We start from the raw sequence: 16448 nt of genomic DNA on the forward strand, positions 1-16448 counted from the left end.
TGCCAGGTTTCCCAACAGCATAGAGCCTAGGAAGCTTAGACCAGAGTTCCTGACGGGAAAGAAGTGAAACCATAAATACTGTTGGAAATGGTAAGATTATTTCAACGGGTGGCCTTTACTCTAATCCCTGCCGGTTAGGGAGTGCATCCGAGTGATGGCTTTCAACCTCTGCATCCTAGAATGTGCCTCATATACGACCGTACATTGGTCGACCAGATTTAATCTTTATTGCCTCTTCGCAAAGAAGTGTATGGCCAAAAAGCATTGAGACAACCTCAAAAAATATTGAGATTTATGGAGGTAAGGCCATCGTGTCTTGAGTCTTGCCCTCACACATGAAACAAGCATGACTCATTTTGCTCAAGCTAAGGCAGCTGACTGATGCCATGTGCTAGCAGTCATTAGAATAGAGATATGTGCTGCCATCTCATAGGCACTGAATTAGCTTCAACACTCATGCAGGACCAACTTGCATCGAGAGCACCACAAACATTTATGCATTTGCATAAGGAAAGCAGTTGATGGATTCCATAGGCTAGGTAGCTCCAAGCCACGTCCGAGAGTTGGAGAGATAAGAATAGGTGAATTCCAAAGTTTGAGGCCTCCAAATCAACCACCTTACTTGCCGGTCGGTCAAGACCCATACTACTTTAGGCAACCTCTAGGGGGTGTGGCAATACAATATATGCCTTATGGGCTATACTAGACCCGAAGCACTTGTACTATCTTGCGCCACTGGCAAGACATGGCATGCCTCAAAGCCAATAACAATGTTTCAAAGCCCTTTGGCAACCAATACATGACGCATCACATAGGACGACACTGGGTAGTTGCCAGTTGGTCCCGTCAAGCTTATCCTTAGTGGAAAGCATCCCAAATCTTAGTCACAAAAAAACTTGTTCGTCATTTCGAAACCTACAAAAGGTTTCTAAAAAAATCTTGACACCTCTTGGTTAGGGAAGTTTTAGGGAAAAAAAAAGTGACAATTTTTGAGTTTTTTGTTTGCTTTTGTTATTTGATTTTTTTGGGTTTTTTTTCCTTGAGTAGATTCTTTTGTAGTAGCAACTTGAGTGTCCATGGGCCCTTTCCTTCTCCTCCTCTTCCTCTCCTTCCTTCCCCTCGTCTTCTCCTTCCTCCCTTCTTTCAATTCCTCTCCTTCTTTTTCTTAGTCTTCTCTTCCTCCTCTTCTTTTTTTCTTTTCACCTCTTCTTCTCCCATCTCTTTTTCTTCCTATTCCCTTCTTGATCCCATAATTACAATTCCACATTCTACAATTTCTAGCCATAATACCATATTCTAGTGGTTTTATATATATATGTGTATGTATGCACACACACACACACACACACACACACACACACACACACACACACATGTATATGTATATAATTTATCGAAATTTGCGGTTTTTTTTAGCGACGGACGAAACCTTTCGGAATCAAAACCTATGAAACCTTGAAACCACAGAACGTTTCTTGTGACTATGTCCCAAATACATCACTGCTTGCCATTTCAGCGTGCAAATAACGAATCTTTGGCACAAAATGCTAAAATCCCAACAACTTGCAAGTATTGAAAATGCCATTTGATGAATGCAACCGAGATGGCTACTAGCAGACCATTGATGATTAAGAGACTTGCAAAGTGTATGAAAAATGGGAGAGTATAGAGTGAAGAGTGAAAAATGGGAGAGTGTATGAAAAATGGGAGAGTGTAGAGTGAAGAGTGTAGAAATGTTATTGGCAAGGATGCAAAAGTCGACGACAATGATGATGATGAGATGACGATGTTGACGAAGCTGTTGATGAGCTCGAAGATGTGATATCGATGACAACGGAGAAGTGGCGATGATGGCGCTGTTGATAATGTTGCATAATGCGGAAGCAAAACATAGGAGAGGAAGAGCAAAAGAGAGAGAGAGACATCAAACAATGAACATCATGTTATGTAGCAAGAGGCTTTTAAAATGGCAATACTAGCCAGTAGATGGTGTAGAACACGTACCTATGAATGACTGAACCGAGTTAATAAGTGAGAAGGGAAGTGACCTTTATATAGGGAAGGAGTGAAGCTGGCCGACTGCAGCAAATGACTCCATGACAAGCACAAATAAGATAAATACATGTGTGCCAATAAAAGGCCCGGTCCCCACACACAGTGAGATGCACAAATTCTAACACCCCCTTTGTAGCTCATAGTGTGCAAAAGTCGGAAGAAGAAAACTGATGAAGAAGATGTGACCATGGACACCCCTAGAAGTATCAGAGTTATCCTCTTTTATATGATCATTGCCCGTCTTTGAAAACTTGATCTTGGCCTGGGTTGTACCTTTGGTTTGCAATCCTTGGCCAAATGAACCTGCTTTCTAGAAGAGTAGCAGTGACACTGTCCTGTTTGTTGCACTGTAGCAAGTGCTGTTGGAAATTATTTCATCCCTAGATGGACTTTCCCATGCATATTCATGCGTGTATCTGGCTCCATATGAAGCCCTGCATTCGCATATCTTAGCAAAGATTTTTAAGCATTTTTTCTACCATTTTTTGGGTGTTTTTTTAGGCATTTTATAGCATTTTTTGCTACAGCCGACCAGCATACTGAGGCCCTATAAAAGGGCTGGCTCCCTTTTCCCTCAGATCATCTCATTTTTCAGCTTCTGCAGTGATAGGCAGCATCTATGGGGACCTCCCTCATGCTGCTTCACGTGATGTACTACCTTTTCTGGTGATATTCAGCAATGATCTTCTTTTCTCCTTTATGCTTGCTGTCCATATACAGGGTTGTACAGTTCTTGCAGCATTTCTGAGTGGGTATCTCAGCATTGTACCCATTCTTTCATGGTATTAGAGAGGGAAACATCTATAGGGACCTGCGTTTCTTTTCCCATGCTGCTGTTGATTGTTTACAGCATACAGGAGCTGTTTACTGCTGTGTTTCTTCATCAGTAACCTGTGTTTTATAGTGGAGCTGCAGGACTGCCTCAAGTGCTGCAATTTCTTGCTACTGTAGGCTGCGTTTTTAGCATTTTTACTGTTATTAGCTGAAACCCTCTTCATAGGTGCTGAGGATAGGAACTCTGAGATAGTCTGCTTCTTCTATTTTCAGATTCCCACCCTCCCTTCCCTTTCTTTCTTCTCTCTCTTGCTGTGCACAGCTTGAGAGGAGGTACTTTGTTTTCTTCAGCAGACATGGCTTTAGGAGACCCCTTCTCTAGAGCCATTCCTTCTCCTATCTCTTCTCCCGCTCCATTACAACCTGGATCCCCTGCTCCCATCGCTCCATAGGTGGTTCCTATTCCCAATCTTTCCTCTCTGAGTTTCTCTCATCCAGGTCTTGCTCCCACCCTTGCCCACATACCATCCTACAACCCTCCCCAAGTCAGTGACTCTATGAAGCTTATAGCAACCAACTATCATACTTGGTCTTTCTACACTCAGTTGTTGTTGGAAGGAGCCGGTGTGTGGATGGCTATCTCCACACCTCACTTGGTGGACCTTGCTTTGCAAAGCCTATTGGATGCTCGGGCTTGTCTTATCATCATCCATTGCATGACTCCATCCATACTGGCACAATTTGTCTCCTCCCAGAGTAATGCTCATCAGATGTGGACAGAGATCCAGAGGAGGCATGGGAGAGTTTCGACAGTGAAGATTGCCAAATTGGAGTCAGATCCGGAGAAGCTTACCATCACTGAGTCAGATAACTTGATTGAGAAGATTGGAGAGTTCTCCCGTATCAAGCTGCAACTTGAGGAGTACGGGAGCACCATCAACAATCCCATCCATAAACTTCTTGGTAAGTTGCCGGCTTTCTTTGATTCTTCCAAGGATAATATTTATTTCCGTGATCTTCTCCCCCCTTTTGAGGAAGTCGTGAGTTATCTCCATGACAAGTGCATGCTTTGTGGAAAAGGCAAGTCGGAGTTTGCTTTTGTTGCCTCTGACAAGGGCAAGGGCAAAGGCAAAGATGGAAAAGGGAACTCCAACAACAACAAGCAAAAAGTCACCACAAAGTCATCTTCTGACAACGACGATTCTGAAAATTCTAAGAGCATCAAGGGTTCTAGGATGAAGGAATCTTGTGAGTTTTGTGGCCGACTTGGTCATTCAGAGGCCAAATGTTTTGCCCGACAGGTTGCCTTCTCGCAAAGCTAAAGACAAAGCTAAAGTAAAACAGGAGTCCTCCTCCGATGGCTCAGACACTTCACCCATGACAGACGGCTCAGATACTACACCAACGACAAAGGAGAGTACGAAGTCTCATGCTAAGATGGCTTTTCTTGCTGTCTATGATCCTCCTGTTCTTTCATCTTCACAAGAGCAGGATGAGTCCATCCTGGTGGTCACACAGGAGACTTCTGATTCAGAAATCAGTGCCCTAAAGGATTATTTACAAGAGTTTCTGATAGAGACCTTATCAGTTCCTCTAATCCATTTGGATGAGTATCTTCCTTCTCTTGTGTTGTTACATGTTGATGCTATTATTGTAGATTTTCTCTCCTCTCTTTCAGAGGAGGATAATGGTTCTTCTATAGAGCAGGTGGATGATTTTGTTGAGATATCCTCACATATTCTGGAGCTTCCTACTTTGGTAGCTTCTCTCCTGGTAGTTGCTTCTCCTTATGTTTCAGAGGAGGCATCTTCCACTATCTTGGAGCCTGTTCCTACTTCGAACCTGGCAAATTCAACTATCATTGATGATCAGTTTGTTCCAGTGGTTGTTTCAGTTACTTCTTCTTCAGAGGAGGATTCTACTTCGGTCCCGATACTTGTTGCTGATGCAGAGGAGGTACTATATTTTTTGGAGCCATCTATGGTTCCATCTCTTGAGGGCTTCTCTCTCCAGATTGATCTTGTTGTTTCGTCTTCGATATCTTCTCGATCTTCTCGTGGCTTCTTTCGGAGAACTTCTCGATATTTAGATGTACCATATCTTCGCGAGCTTTGTGTCTTTTATGAGGAGGTTGTTCCTTCAGATTCTTTGGAGGATTTTTTTGCAGCGTGCCGGAGTTGGTCCACCCATCTGGCGCTAAAGAGGAGGTGTTGGAAATTATTTCATCCCTAGATGGACTTTCCCATGAATATTCATGCTTGTATCTGGCTCCATATGAAGCCCTGCATTGGCATATCTTAGCAGAGAATTTTCAGCATTTTTTCTACCATTTTTTGGATATTTTTAAGGCATTTTATAGCATTTTTTGCTACTACTGGCCGACAGCATACTGAGGTACTATAAAAGGACTGGCTCCCTTTTCCCTCATATCATCTCATTTTTCAGCTTCTACAGTGATAGGTAGCATCTACGGGACCTCCCTCATGCTGCTCCACATGATGTACTACCTTTTCTGGTGATATTCAGTAGTGATCTTCTTTTCTCCTTTATGCTCGCTGTCCATATACAGTGTTGTACGGTTCTTGCAGCGTTTTTGAGTGGGTATCTCAGCATTGTACCCATTCTTTCAAGTGCTTGATCCTGTCCACTAGGAGGGAACCTTACTTGCTCTCTTGAGAAACAAGGATAGATGCCTCCTCCAAGAGGGAACCCATATCCATGGCAAGAGCACATCTCTGCAAGCAAGCCTTTGTGCCACTGATGATTTGAACACTCCACAACCAATCTCCAACACTTCTCCAATGGAACGAGGTATGAGGAACAAGCAGCCCCCAAAATTGAGAGAGAAAGGGGTTGGACAGTAGCAAACAATGCACCAAAACTTGCCGGAAAACACCCACAAAGGAGGTAGATCCATCGAAGAAGAGGTAGGTTGAAAGGCTGTGAAAGGCTGTGCAAGTATGTAAGGCACGGTACGAATCAGGTACGTAAGGTATGCATTCAAGTACAGGTTGAGATTTTGAGGTACGTTTAATACGTAAGGTACGTAAAAACATAAAAAATATACTATATAGTATATATATATATATACACACAGAATAATGAATGAAAAATTGCAAACTTTAAATTTGAAAAATAATACATTTCTGAACAACACAATTACCAAAATGAGAGCTATCAAACAAAAGCATAAATAGGTTTCATGAAATGGAATCACTCAAACTTTCAGCACCCATGACTCAAATGCCACGGGTTACATACTATAAGCAATCAATCAAAATTTAAAAGTTAAAAGATAGTTTACTATCTAGAGAAGCCAAAAAATAATAGTTCTAGTCACTAGTGTCACTATCACTGCACATTGCAGAGCACTCAATGATCAATCCGCTTCATTGCATCGCCTACGGGTGGATAAATAAGCGGCTACGGGCGGGCGCTTATGGGCGGTGAAAAATTGGTAACTATGGGAGGATCTTGGGCCAAATGCCAGTCCGCCGCCGTGCCACCGCGCGGGGGGGGGGGACATCCGTACTGTATGGTACAATACCGTATTGTATACTAAAACGTACCTTATCATAAGGACGTACGTACGGATGCAACCTTGAGTCTGTGGCGCTCCACACGTGAGGAAGAGGACCACCAACTGTTGTCTAGAGATCTGCACCAAACGCCAACACCGCGGAAGCATAGGACTGATAGCCCCCTCTTAAGCGAAGGCAAGGCTGAAACACATGGGAAGAAACACGTCCATTGCTGCCCAAGGCTGAAAGCGCAGCCCACGCACCACCACCACCACCACCAACGGACGATGGAGAAGATAGCATAGGAGAGAGTGTCAGAATGGTGCATGCGGAAGCCACACTCATACACACGTAGAGAGAGAAGTTGGCGCAGAGAGAGAGAGAGAAAAGTTGATGAACAGCTCACTTTAGCAATGAATAGTTGAATAATACAATGGGTGGACATGGGTATATATACCCTCACAAGTGAAATGGCCGACTCACTTAGATACGACTGAATCCACATGAGATACTATATTTTAACACCCTCTCTGTAGCTCATAGTGGGCATAGATGAAGAAACCAAGTCGATGCAGATGCAACCATGGACACCTCAGTACTGGCCGGATACTGAATACACCTCGGAAAATGCACCAAACAACCTGTCTCCTCAAGGAATGCCATCTTGAGCGTCAGCTGCCACATAGAATAATGAATTGCAGACAACTCCACATCCATGATCCCCCATTCGTTGAACTGAGAACACACACGTCCAAAAGATCTCCTGAACATTGAACTATCGACACATGACGCCCAAAATTCTCTGACAATGAACTAGGAACTCATCCCATCCATAGTCTACTACCAATGAACTATGAACACATCACGTCCATAGATTTGTCAAGCTGTTCCATGCCAGATGCATGTGCCTTGAACTCCGACACACGGGTCCAAATCACCAAGGCGGGAGCACAGACTGCCCCTCTCTGCCACTCACATGCCTCTCTCTGGCTGAAGCACGTGGTAGCATCCATCCACCAAGCTAGAATGCTGGAGTATGTGCCAGTGAAGTCCTCGCCACACCGGCAGACGCCGTAGCATCCCTCTTAGAATCACTGTCACTGTCATCCTCGTCAGCTTTACCTTTGCCTTTGTCATTTGTCGAGCCTTGAGCTTTAGCTTTGGATTTGCAATCCCGAGCCAAATGCCCTCGCTTTCCGCACTTATAACAACGGCTCCTAGACTTCTTATTGGATTCCGATGCAGCATGTGCCGATTCTACATCCTTCGGAACCCGAATCTTGCCTTGGGAAATGAGCACTGCTTCCTCCTCAATGAGAAAAGAGCTGAGATCATCAAATTCCAGCTTATCCTTCGTGACTTGTAAGCGTAATGCCCTCGAGACCATCTCGTACTCCTCAGGCAACTTCGTAAGAACCAAGGCAGCTAACTGGGTACTAGTTAATGCACTATTCATAGCCGATAACTGATCATGGATAACCTTTGCCTTCATTAGAAGTGACTGCATAGAGGTCCCGGTTTCAAACTTGATGGAAAACAACTGGCCGAGAAGGGTTACTGCTCGCATTGTTGAGTCTCGATCAAACATTCCTGCAAGCTTTGACCACATTTCCTTGGCAGTCTTTAAAGTCTGAATGGCAGGGGAAATTTCCTTGGTGAGAGATTCTGCAATCGCCGACATCGCCTTCGCATTGTGAGCTTCCCAATCCACAAGAGATTTGAGAAACTCCTCCTCCTGAAGACGTGTGAACCGATTGCTATCCCTTCGGGGACGTTCCTCCGAGCCATCAACAATGTCCCATAAGCCTTTTCTGCTAAACCATAGCCTCATGATCAAATTCCAATGCGCATAGTTGTCGCCATTCAGTTTGTCGTCCTTGCTTGAACACGGGAGACCCATCTCATAAACTCCGTCCAAGATCTTCTCAGTCGAACCAAACCTCCTCTCCGTAGCCGACACACTTCTCGTTCCTCCTCTTGTAACAGTCAAAATTTTAACGCTGCACTTGATTGCTTGGTTGGCCTCGCCCCTCGCCACATATGCTCGCACGGCGTTTCTTGCCCGCTTTGCTCCTCACACTCATCCGGACCAGCGAGTGCCCTACCGTAAGCACCCACGTGTCACCCGAAGCCAGCTTCAAGCCTCCACCAGCAGACGCCGTCGACCACGCCGCCGGCCAATGTGTTCACAGTGCTGCCCCAGCCCCTCCTCGCCTTGTCTGCAGCAAAGCCGAAGCACAGCATACACGAGCGGCTGTCTGCAAACAGCGAAGCAGAAGCACAGCCAGCAGCACACACCACCTTTCACGATCGCCGCCAATACAGCACGCAAGCCAAAAAAACGCAGCTCTTGTTCTCAACTGCTCCTACCTGCGCTTGAGGATCATTGAGCCAGAAGCTCTGATACCATGTCAGAATGGTGCATGCGGAAGCCACACTCATACACACGTAGAGAGAGAAGTTGGCGCAGAGAGAGAGAGAGAGAAAAGTTGATGAACAGCTCACTTTAGCAATGAATAGTTGAATAATACAATGGGTGGACATGGGTATATATACCCTCACAAGTGAAATGGCCGACTCACTTAGATACGACTGAATCCACATGAGATACTATATTTTAACAGAGAGAGCTGTTGCCACCACAAAAACACAGCCTCCAAAGCTGAAGCACAGCACCCTACAAGAAAACACAACCACCAATGTGAAAACGCAGCCTTAAGGAGGAAAACACAGCAGCAGGAGGAAAACACAGTCACTAAGTGGTGACGAAAACGCAGCCGCCTGGAAAACTGCACAAAACGCAGCCCTCTGCTGCAAATGTAGCAAAAAACGCAAGCTGCCTTCTGCTCCCGAAAACACTGAACTTATTCTAGTAAAGAAACTCACTGCCGCCGCTTTTGCCGGTCACCTAAGCGATTGATACCATGATAAAGTTGCACAATGTGGAAGCAAAACATAGGAGAGAGGGAGAGCAAAGGAGAGAGAGAGAGAGACATCAGACAATGAACATCATATTATGTAGCAAGAGGCTTTTACAATGGCAATACTAGCCTGCAGATGGTGTAGAACATGTGCCTATGAATGACTGAACTGAGTTAATAAGTGAGAAGGGAAGTGACCTTTATATAGGGAAGGAGGGAAGCTAGCCGACTGCCCTGTGGAGCTGGTTGACTGCAGCAAATAACCCCATGATTAGCACAAATGAGATAAATACATGTGTGCCAATAAAAGGCCCGGTCCACAAACACAGTGAGATTCACAGATTCTAATAGCTGTAAAACTCATGGCATATGCACACAGTGTCTGCACACCAAATTTATGTTGCTTCACTATAGAAAACCTAAAATCGAACATAGACAGTTTGAACGGACACTCCCTTGAGATGCTTGCAGAAATTTTACAGCATGCAAATGGGTCCCAAAACCTGCTCGAAACAGATTGAAAGTTGTCTAAATTTTGTCAACTACGTTAGCTTTCACACTATAGGGTATACCTTCTCCACCTAAGAGGATAGCTCAATATGAGACAATCAGAAGAGTAGCTTGAGGAGGTGATGATGAGAGCAAACGACGGAAGTGAGAGCCAAGAGAACTTGCTCTGATACCAATTGTTGGAGTGGAGACAAAGATAGCAACACACACATAGATGCACAAGTAAGCAGAAATACAAAGAAGCACAACACTCAAAGTAGATTGATGAGAGTGAGTGAAGGACGAGTGAAGTGACATGATAAGGTGACTTACACACACTTGGGGGAAAAACCTCCTAAGGAGGGAAAAAGTTTCCTGGCCCATTATTAGCTTACGTCCACACATCATTATCATATAAATGGCTACATGAGATGTCATTTTTTGATGTGGGAAGAGGCTAGGTGTGAACTGCTGGACATGTTATCTCCAACCTATTTTACTCCATTTTATGCAACTTTTTATCCAGATATTTATATGATGTACTTAGGGATTTTTGCCATATTTTTTAGCTATTTTATAGCTTATTTTTAGGCTTTTTTAGGCATTTTATCATTTGTCCAAACTTCTAGCTTTTTTGCTACAACTGACTGGCTCTACAGATATGTATATTAAGTGTAAGCCCAGCGGGGCATGTGAAAAAGTGCACAGTGCGGAAGCAAACAATCACTAGTGTGCTGAGAGAGTGCAAGAGAGAGAGAGATGTGAAGCAACTATGCTGAATATCCTGAAGTGAAACAGTCCCAAGTAAGAGACATAACAAGTCTCATAATTGAGGGAAGCAAAAGGAAGACTAGACTATGGGAAAAGAGGGAGGCAAGTACACCTATTTATAGATAAGTAGGGCTGGCCGACTCGACACCTTAAATTGGCCGACTGGACATGAGGAAGCTGGCCGACTGGGCATAAGGTACCCGACTTGGGTAAAATGCCAGAAAAATATACAAAAATAGGGTGGCCAGCCCACAACCAAGGGCCATGAAAAGGGACCAAAAGGGGACTCCAATGATGAGCATAATTCTGGGGATGAATGTGCTAACATCCCCTCTCAGCACGAGATGTTGAATATACTCCAAGAAGCGGAAGATGAGGAGCCAAGGAAGCCTGAGAAACCGGCTTGGTGAACAAATCTGCTGCATTCTTCGTTGAAGGACAATACTCCAAACGCAAATCTCCAGCAAGAACTCGTTTACGAACATAGTGATACTGAATCTCAATGTGTTTCGTACAAGCATGAAACACAGGGTTCTTGGCGATGGCGATGCAACTCTGATTGTCACACCAAAGAAGAGTAGATCCAGTAGGAGAAAAGCCAAGCGCTCCCAATAATCTCCGCAACCAAATCGCCTCACATGCAGCATAACAAACTGCACGATACTCCGCCTCTGTAGAGGAATGCGCCATAGTAGGCTGCTTTTTATTGCTCCATGAAATGGCTCCAGACCCAAGTGAAAAAACACAACCGGTGGTCGAACGCGGAGTATCTGGATCTCGAGCCCAATCTGAATCAGACCATCCAAGAAGAGTGCATCCTTGGCCATAGAAGATGCCAAAGTCCAGAGTTACCACACAAGTACCGAAGAACTCTGAGAGCACATCGCCAATGTTGCTGATGGGCTTTGGATGTGAAAGAACTCAATAAGCTGACTGCGAAACAAACGTCCAATCGGGAGTAGGTCAACCAAACCAAACAACCGACGAGAACCCAATATTGTCGCTGATCAATCCCTGGAGAAGCATCAAGAAGAGAAAGCTTCTCACTAGTATCCATAGGAGAAGGTACTGATTTGCATCCAGTCATCTAAAATCTGTCAAGTATCTTCCGTGTGTACTTCTGCTGAGAGAAGAAAATACCCTTAGGGGTCTGCCAAATCTCAAAGCCAATAAAATAATGCAAAAGGCCAAGATCCATCATCTCAAACTCTATCCAAAGCATCCATGACTGAACGGATCCTCACAAAATAAGAACCTGTAAAGATGAGGTCATCAATATAGACCACAATGATAACAATCAACCCCCTCTCAAGGAGGATATAAAGGTGAGGTCATCAATATAGACCACAATGATAACAATCAACCCCCTCTCAAGGAGGATATAAAGGTTCGAATCTGCATGAGAATGGTGCAGGTCGAGCTTCTGAAAGAACTCATCAATCCGTTGGTACCAAGCCCGCCGCCGCGGAGCTTGCTTCAGACCATATAAAGCTTTCTGTAGCCGGTACACCTGATCTTGTTTGCTTGGAACAACAAATCCCGGTGGCTGATTAACATAAACTTCCTGTGTAAGCTCTCCATTCAGGAAAGCCGACTTGATGTCCATTTGAAATACGGGTCATCTATGATGTTCTGCAAGAGCAAGAACGGTGCAAATGGTAGTCATCTGGGCCGTCGGAGCTAAGGTCTCATCGAAGTCGACTCCAAGGCGCTGAGCATAACCCTTGGCAACCAACCTCGCCTTAAGCTTGTCAAGCTGCCATCAGCTCGGAACTTTGATTTGAAGATCCAGCGCACACCAATCACCTTACGCTGTAGTGGCCTAGGCCAAGTGCCATTCCGTTCAATAGCATCGAGCTTTGCCTGCTTAGTACGACGCTAAGGCTCATGTGAGAGAGCCTCGTCCATAGAAGTGGGATCAGAAGGACCATGAATAATAGAGGACATAAGAGCATAGTTAACAAACACCTTTCAGGAATTTATTCAAGAACAATCCATGGGCACACTGGCCAGGATCAATACAATCAATGAATACAAAACAAACAGATATGCCGATGTAGGATATCCAAGTCGATGTCGATGTCAAGGCACAAGATCTCTGTTGCCGAGCACACCACGGGGATGTCCCACAAGTATCTCTCACCGGGCTAGTTCCAGATCCAAGTCCAATGAATCTAGATCCAAGTTCAGAAACAAATCCAAGTCCAGATCCAAGTGTAGATCAAATCCAAAACCAAGTCCATATCCAGATCCAAGTGCAGATCAAATCCAAAACCAAGTCCATATCAAGATCCAAGTCCAGATCAAATCCAAAACCAAGTCCATATCCAGATCCAAGTCTAGATAAAATCCAAAACCAAGCTATATGTCGAAAAGTTCTCCATGTCTATACTCCATATCCAAGCTCTATGTTCCATGTTCAAGCTCTATGCCCAAGTTTTCCATGTTCAAGCTCTATGTTCATGTCCAAGCTTCATGCCCAAGCTATATGTCCAAGTTCCATGCTTCATGCCCTAGCTATATGTCCAAGTTCCATGTTCAAGGTCCATGCTTCATGCCCAAGCTATATGTCCAAGTTCCATGCTTCATGCCCAAGCTTCATGCCTAAGCTATATGTCCAAGTTCCATGTTCGAGTTCCATGCTTCATGCCCAAGCTATATGTCCAAGTTCCATGCTTCATGGCCAAGCTATATGTCCAAGTTCCATGTTCAAGTTCCATGCTTCATGCCCAAGCTTCATGCCTAAGCTCCATATCCAAGTTCAAATATCTCCAAGCTCGTACATGAGGTACACACGAAGTATTTGTTGAGCATGAAAGGAAGTGAAGCAAATAGAAAACATAGATGTAGGCCCAAGTACAAGACTTGTAAATGTTGGAAACTGATGTTTACTGCTGAAAATTGAGCACGAGGGAAGCCGGTAGGTGCTGTACAATGGTAAGAAGCAGTAGCAGCTGCTAATGACCTCAAGTGAATGTTGAAAAATGAGATGAACTGGGGGAAAGGGGGGTTAGCCCATATATACTCCCCCATATGCTGGTTGGCCGATTTGGAGCATTGTTTGTTGTTTTGGCAAGGAGAGTTGACCAGTAGAGGACATGGGGGCTGTTGGCTAGTACACAGAAGAGGAGGATCGAGTTGGCTGCAGCATATGTTTATTTATGTCCAGGAGCTGGCTGACCAGCAGTCGGCCGGTCACTTCAAGGCCTATAAATAGGCATAGTTGCTCATCGTTTTATTCATTCAACTCCTTTGAGTTGGTTCATAGAATTAGGGCTTTGTTTTGGTGATCTACCCTTTCATGGAAGGCAGCCAAGATGAGAGGCCCATCTCGACACCGACGGAGACTACAACAGAGGATCAGGACCATACTAGCACGGCATGGGAGACGTCTAGTCGGAGTGCTCACCATGGAGGGCATTGAGGATATCCGCCATCGACCGATGAGAGACATCTTTGGATAGTGATGTGTATGATGCTTACCTTTGTTGCTGGAGTTTGCTAATACAAGCATGAAAATGGTGATGTAGACCATTTGGAGATGATATAATCCAATAGAGCAAACTGTAAATTCTGTTGTCCAATCCGGAATAGAGGCAACCCACAAGAAAGCTTGCACAGAGATGGATGCACCAAGACAAGTCTATATGGCAGTATGGCAGTCGGTAGAATTCCTTATAGCCGTATGATGGCGTAGGACAGCCAGCAACAAGCGGTGCGTGCTGACGATGGCAACAAGCTCTAGCGGCTTGGTTCAAAAGGTGGGTTGTGCTAGGACTGGCGGGATGATGGCTCTTCTGTAAGGCGGCACCGGCAAGCAGTATAGCACAGCTAGAAGGCAGGCAGCGCTGGTAGCAGCCGGCGGAAGGCAGTGTAGCTGTAAGCGGCTCTGAATTGTAGCACAATGATGATGGGTGCAGGCGAATGCACAGTACAATAGGTGGTGGCGCTGGGTGGCTGGGGGCAGGTAATGATGACCGTCATCCAGGGTCAGAAGTTGGAATCCTATTATCAAGTTTAGCAGGAGGGGATGTCATGTGCATGCACATGGGCATGACTAACCGAAGGCTAATCCCTGAAGGGCAGCAGATAAACAGTAGATTTAAGGCATTATTAGGCTCAGGCAAAGGTCCAGAAGAAGCCCGGTTGGATAGCACGTCAGTCACCCAGGTGGACAGCATTCCACCGACGAGGGTCGGCAACATTTATGGGTTTTTGGTGTCCTTGAAGTGGCCGACAGCCGGTCATGCAGAGTTGGGGCCTATATAAAGGCACATCCAGCCTTTGATTCAGCATCTGACACTTTACAAGTGTTGGGTCACAATAGATAGGTAGGATAGGGTTTTCCACCTTTTTGGGCATGCCTATGGCTGCGAGAAAACATGTATCTTTCTGTACTATATTAATCTACTGAAAATACACAGCCATCTCTCTCTCTCTCTCTCTCTCTATATATATATATATATATATATATATATATATATATATATATATATATATATATATATATGCGTTTTGCATCTATATGTTCCTATGAAAGGTGCTTAGGCCTAAAAGAAGACTCAGTGCTTCCGTGCATGTAGTAGTTCCAAGGGCTTGCCAGCTAGATAATCCAATGCAATGCAAGTATGAAGACAAGTTACCCAAGCAAAAGTGTGTCAGAGTAGTTTGTCAATGCTGGACTAGTCGAATGAGTCTAAATAGCCTGGCCTCCAGTCTCATACACCTGGAGGGAAGTGAACGCTAAACTGTCGTTCCGAGACCACGCACAAACAGGTGCTTTTGTACAACCTTGTAGAGACCGCGGCTCAAGCCTCCTTGGTACAAGTACACAAGCAGGTATAGGTATGCAAAGACATACGAGTACACGAACATGTACTGGTATGTCGTGCCAATAGGAAGTACTCAACGAGGTACACTTAGTGCCGGTTCACAGCATGTACATCTGGTACTGTAGATGTAGGATGATATTCAGTAGGTACTTGCAGGTACAGTAAAGTTTTCAGCCTGTACTTGCAGGTACAATTAGGGTTTCAGCTTGTACTTGCAGGTACAATTAGGGTTTCACAGGTACAGTAGATACACAGTCAGGTACAGTAGGCAGCTACAGCAGGTAACAGTAGGGTTTACAGCAGCTGTACTTGCAGGTACAGTAGGGTTTCAGCAGGTGCTGCAGGTACAGTAGAGTTTTCAGCCCGTAATGCAGGTACAGTACTGTTTTGAGCAGATGTACTTGCAGGTACAATAGAGTTTCAGCAAGTACTGCAGGTACTGTAGGGTTTCCAGCCAGTACTGTAGGTACAGTAAGGTTTCCAGCAGGTGTACTTGCAGGTACAGCAAGGTTTCAGCAGGTACAATAGAGTTTCCAGCTGGTACTGCAGGTACAGTAGGGTTCCCAGCAGGTGTACTTGCAGGTACAGTAGGGTTTCAACAGGTCCTGCAGGTACAGTAGAGTTTCCAGCTGGTACTGCAGGTACAGTAGGGTTTCCAGCAGATGTACTTGCAGCACAGTAGGCAGCAAGTACAAGGCAGCCAGGTGTGTTATCTTCTTGGTGTCGGTTTGCAGAGAGAGAGAGAGAGAGAGAGAGAGAGAGAGAGAGAGAGAGAGAGAGAGATGAAATGAAATGATATATTAACGTCCTCAAAAGGCCAAAATGACCTATGAGATCAAAAAGGTTACAACAATTGGTGGATCTGATACAATGTCTGTAAGAAAAGCTAAAACAACTAAACAACTAACTAAAACTGAAACAACAATTATGAGGAAAAGTAAGGTACTAGGAGCTCCTAATGGATAACATCTGGGAAGGAAAACTCCAGCAACAAAGGTAAGCATCATATACATCACTATCCAAAGATGTCTCTCATCGGTCGATGGCGTATATCCTCAATGTCCTCCATGGTGAGTACTCTGACT

General features: G+C 44.7%; 1 protein-coding gene across 1 annotated transcript in view; it reads left to right on the plus strand.

Moving 5' to 3' along the window:
• The window catches only part of LOC147622587 (ABC transporter D family member 1-like), a 49694-nt gene that overhangs the window by 1337 nt on the left and 31909 nt on the right, over positions 1–16448 (plus strand). The gene's annotated exons all lie outside the window — the stretch shown is intronic.

The sequence above is a fragment of the Cibotium barometz genome, chromosome 28, assembly GCF_041138505.1.
Source record: "Cibotium barometz isolate CiBa-2024 chromosome 28, ASM4113850v1, whole genome shotgun sequence".
NCBI classification, from domain to species: Eukaryota; Viridiplantae; Streptophyta; class Polypodiopsida; order Cyatheales; family Cibotiaceae; genus Cibotium; species Cibotium barometz.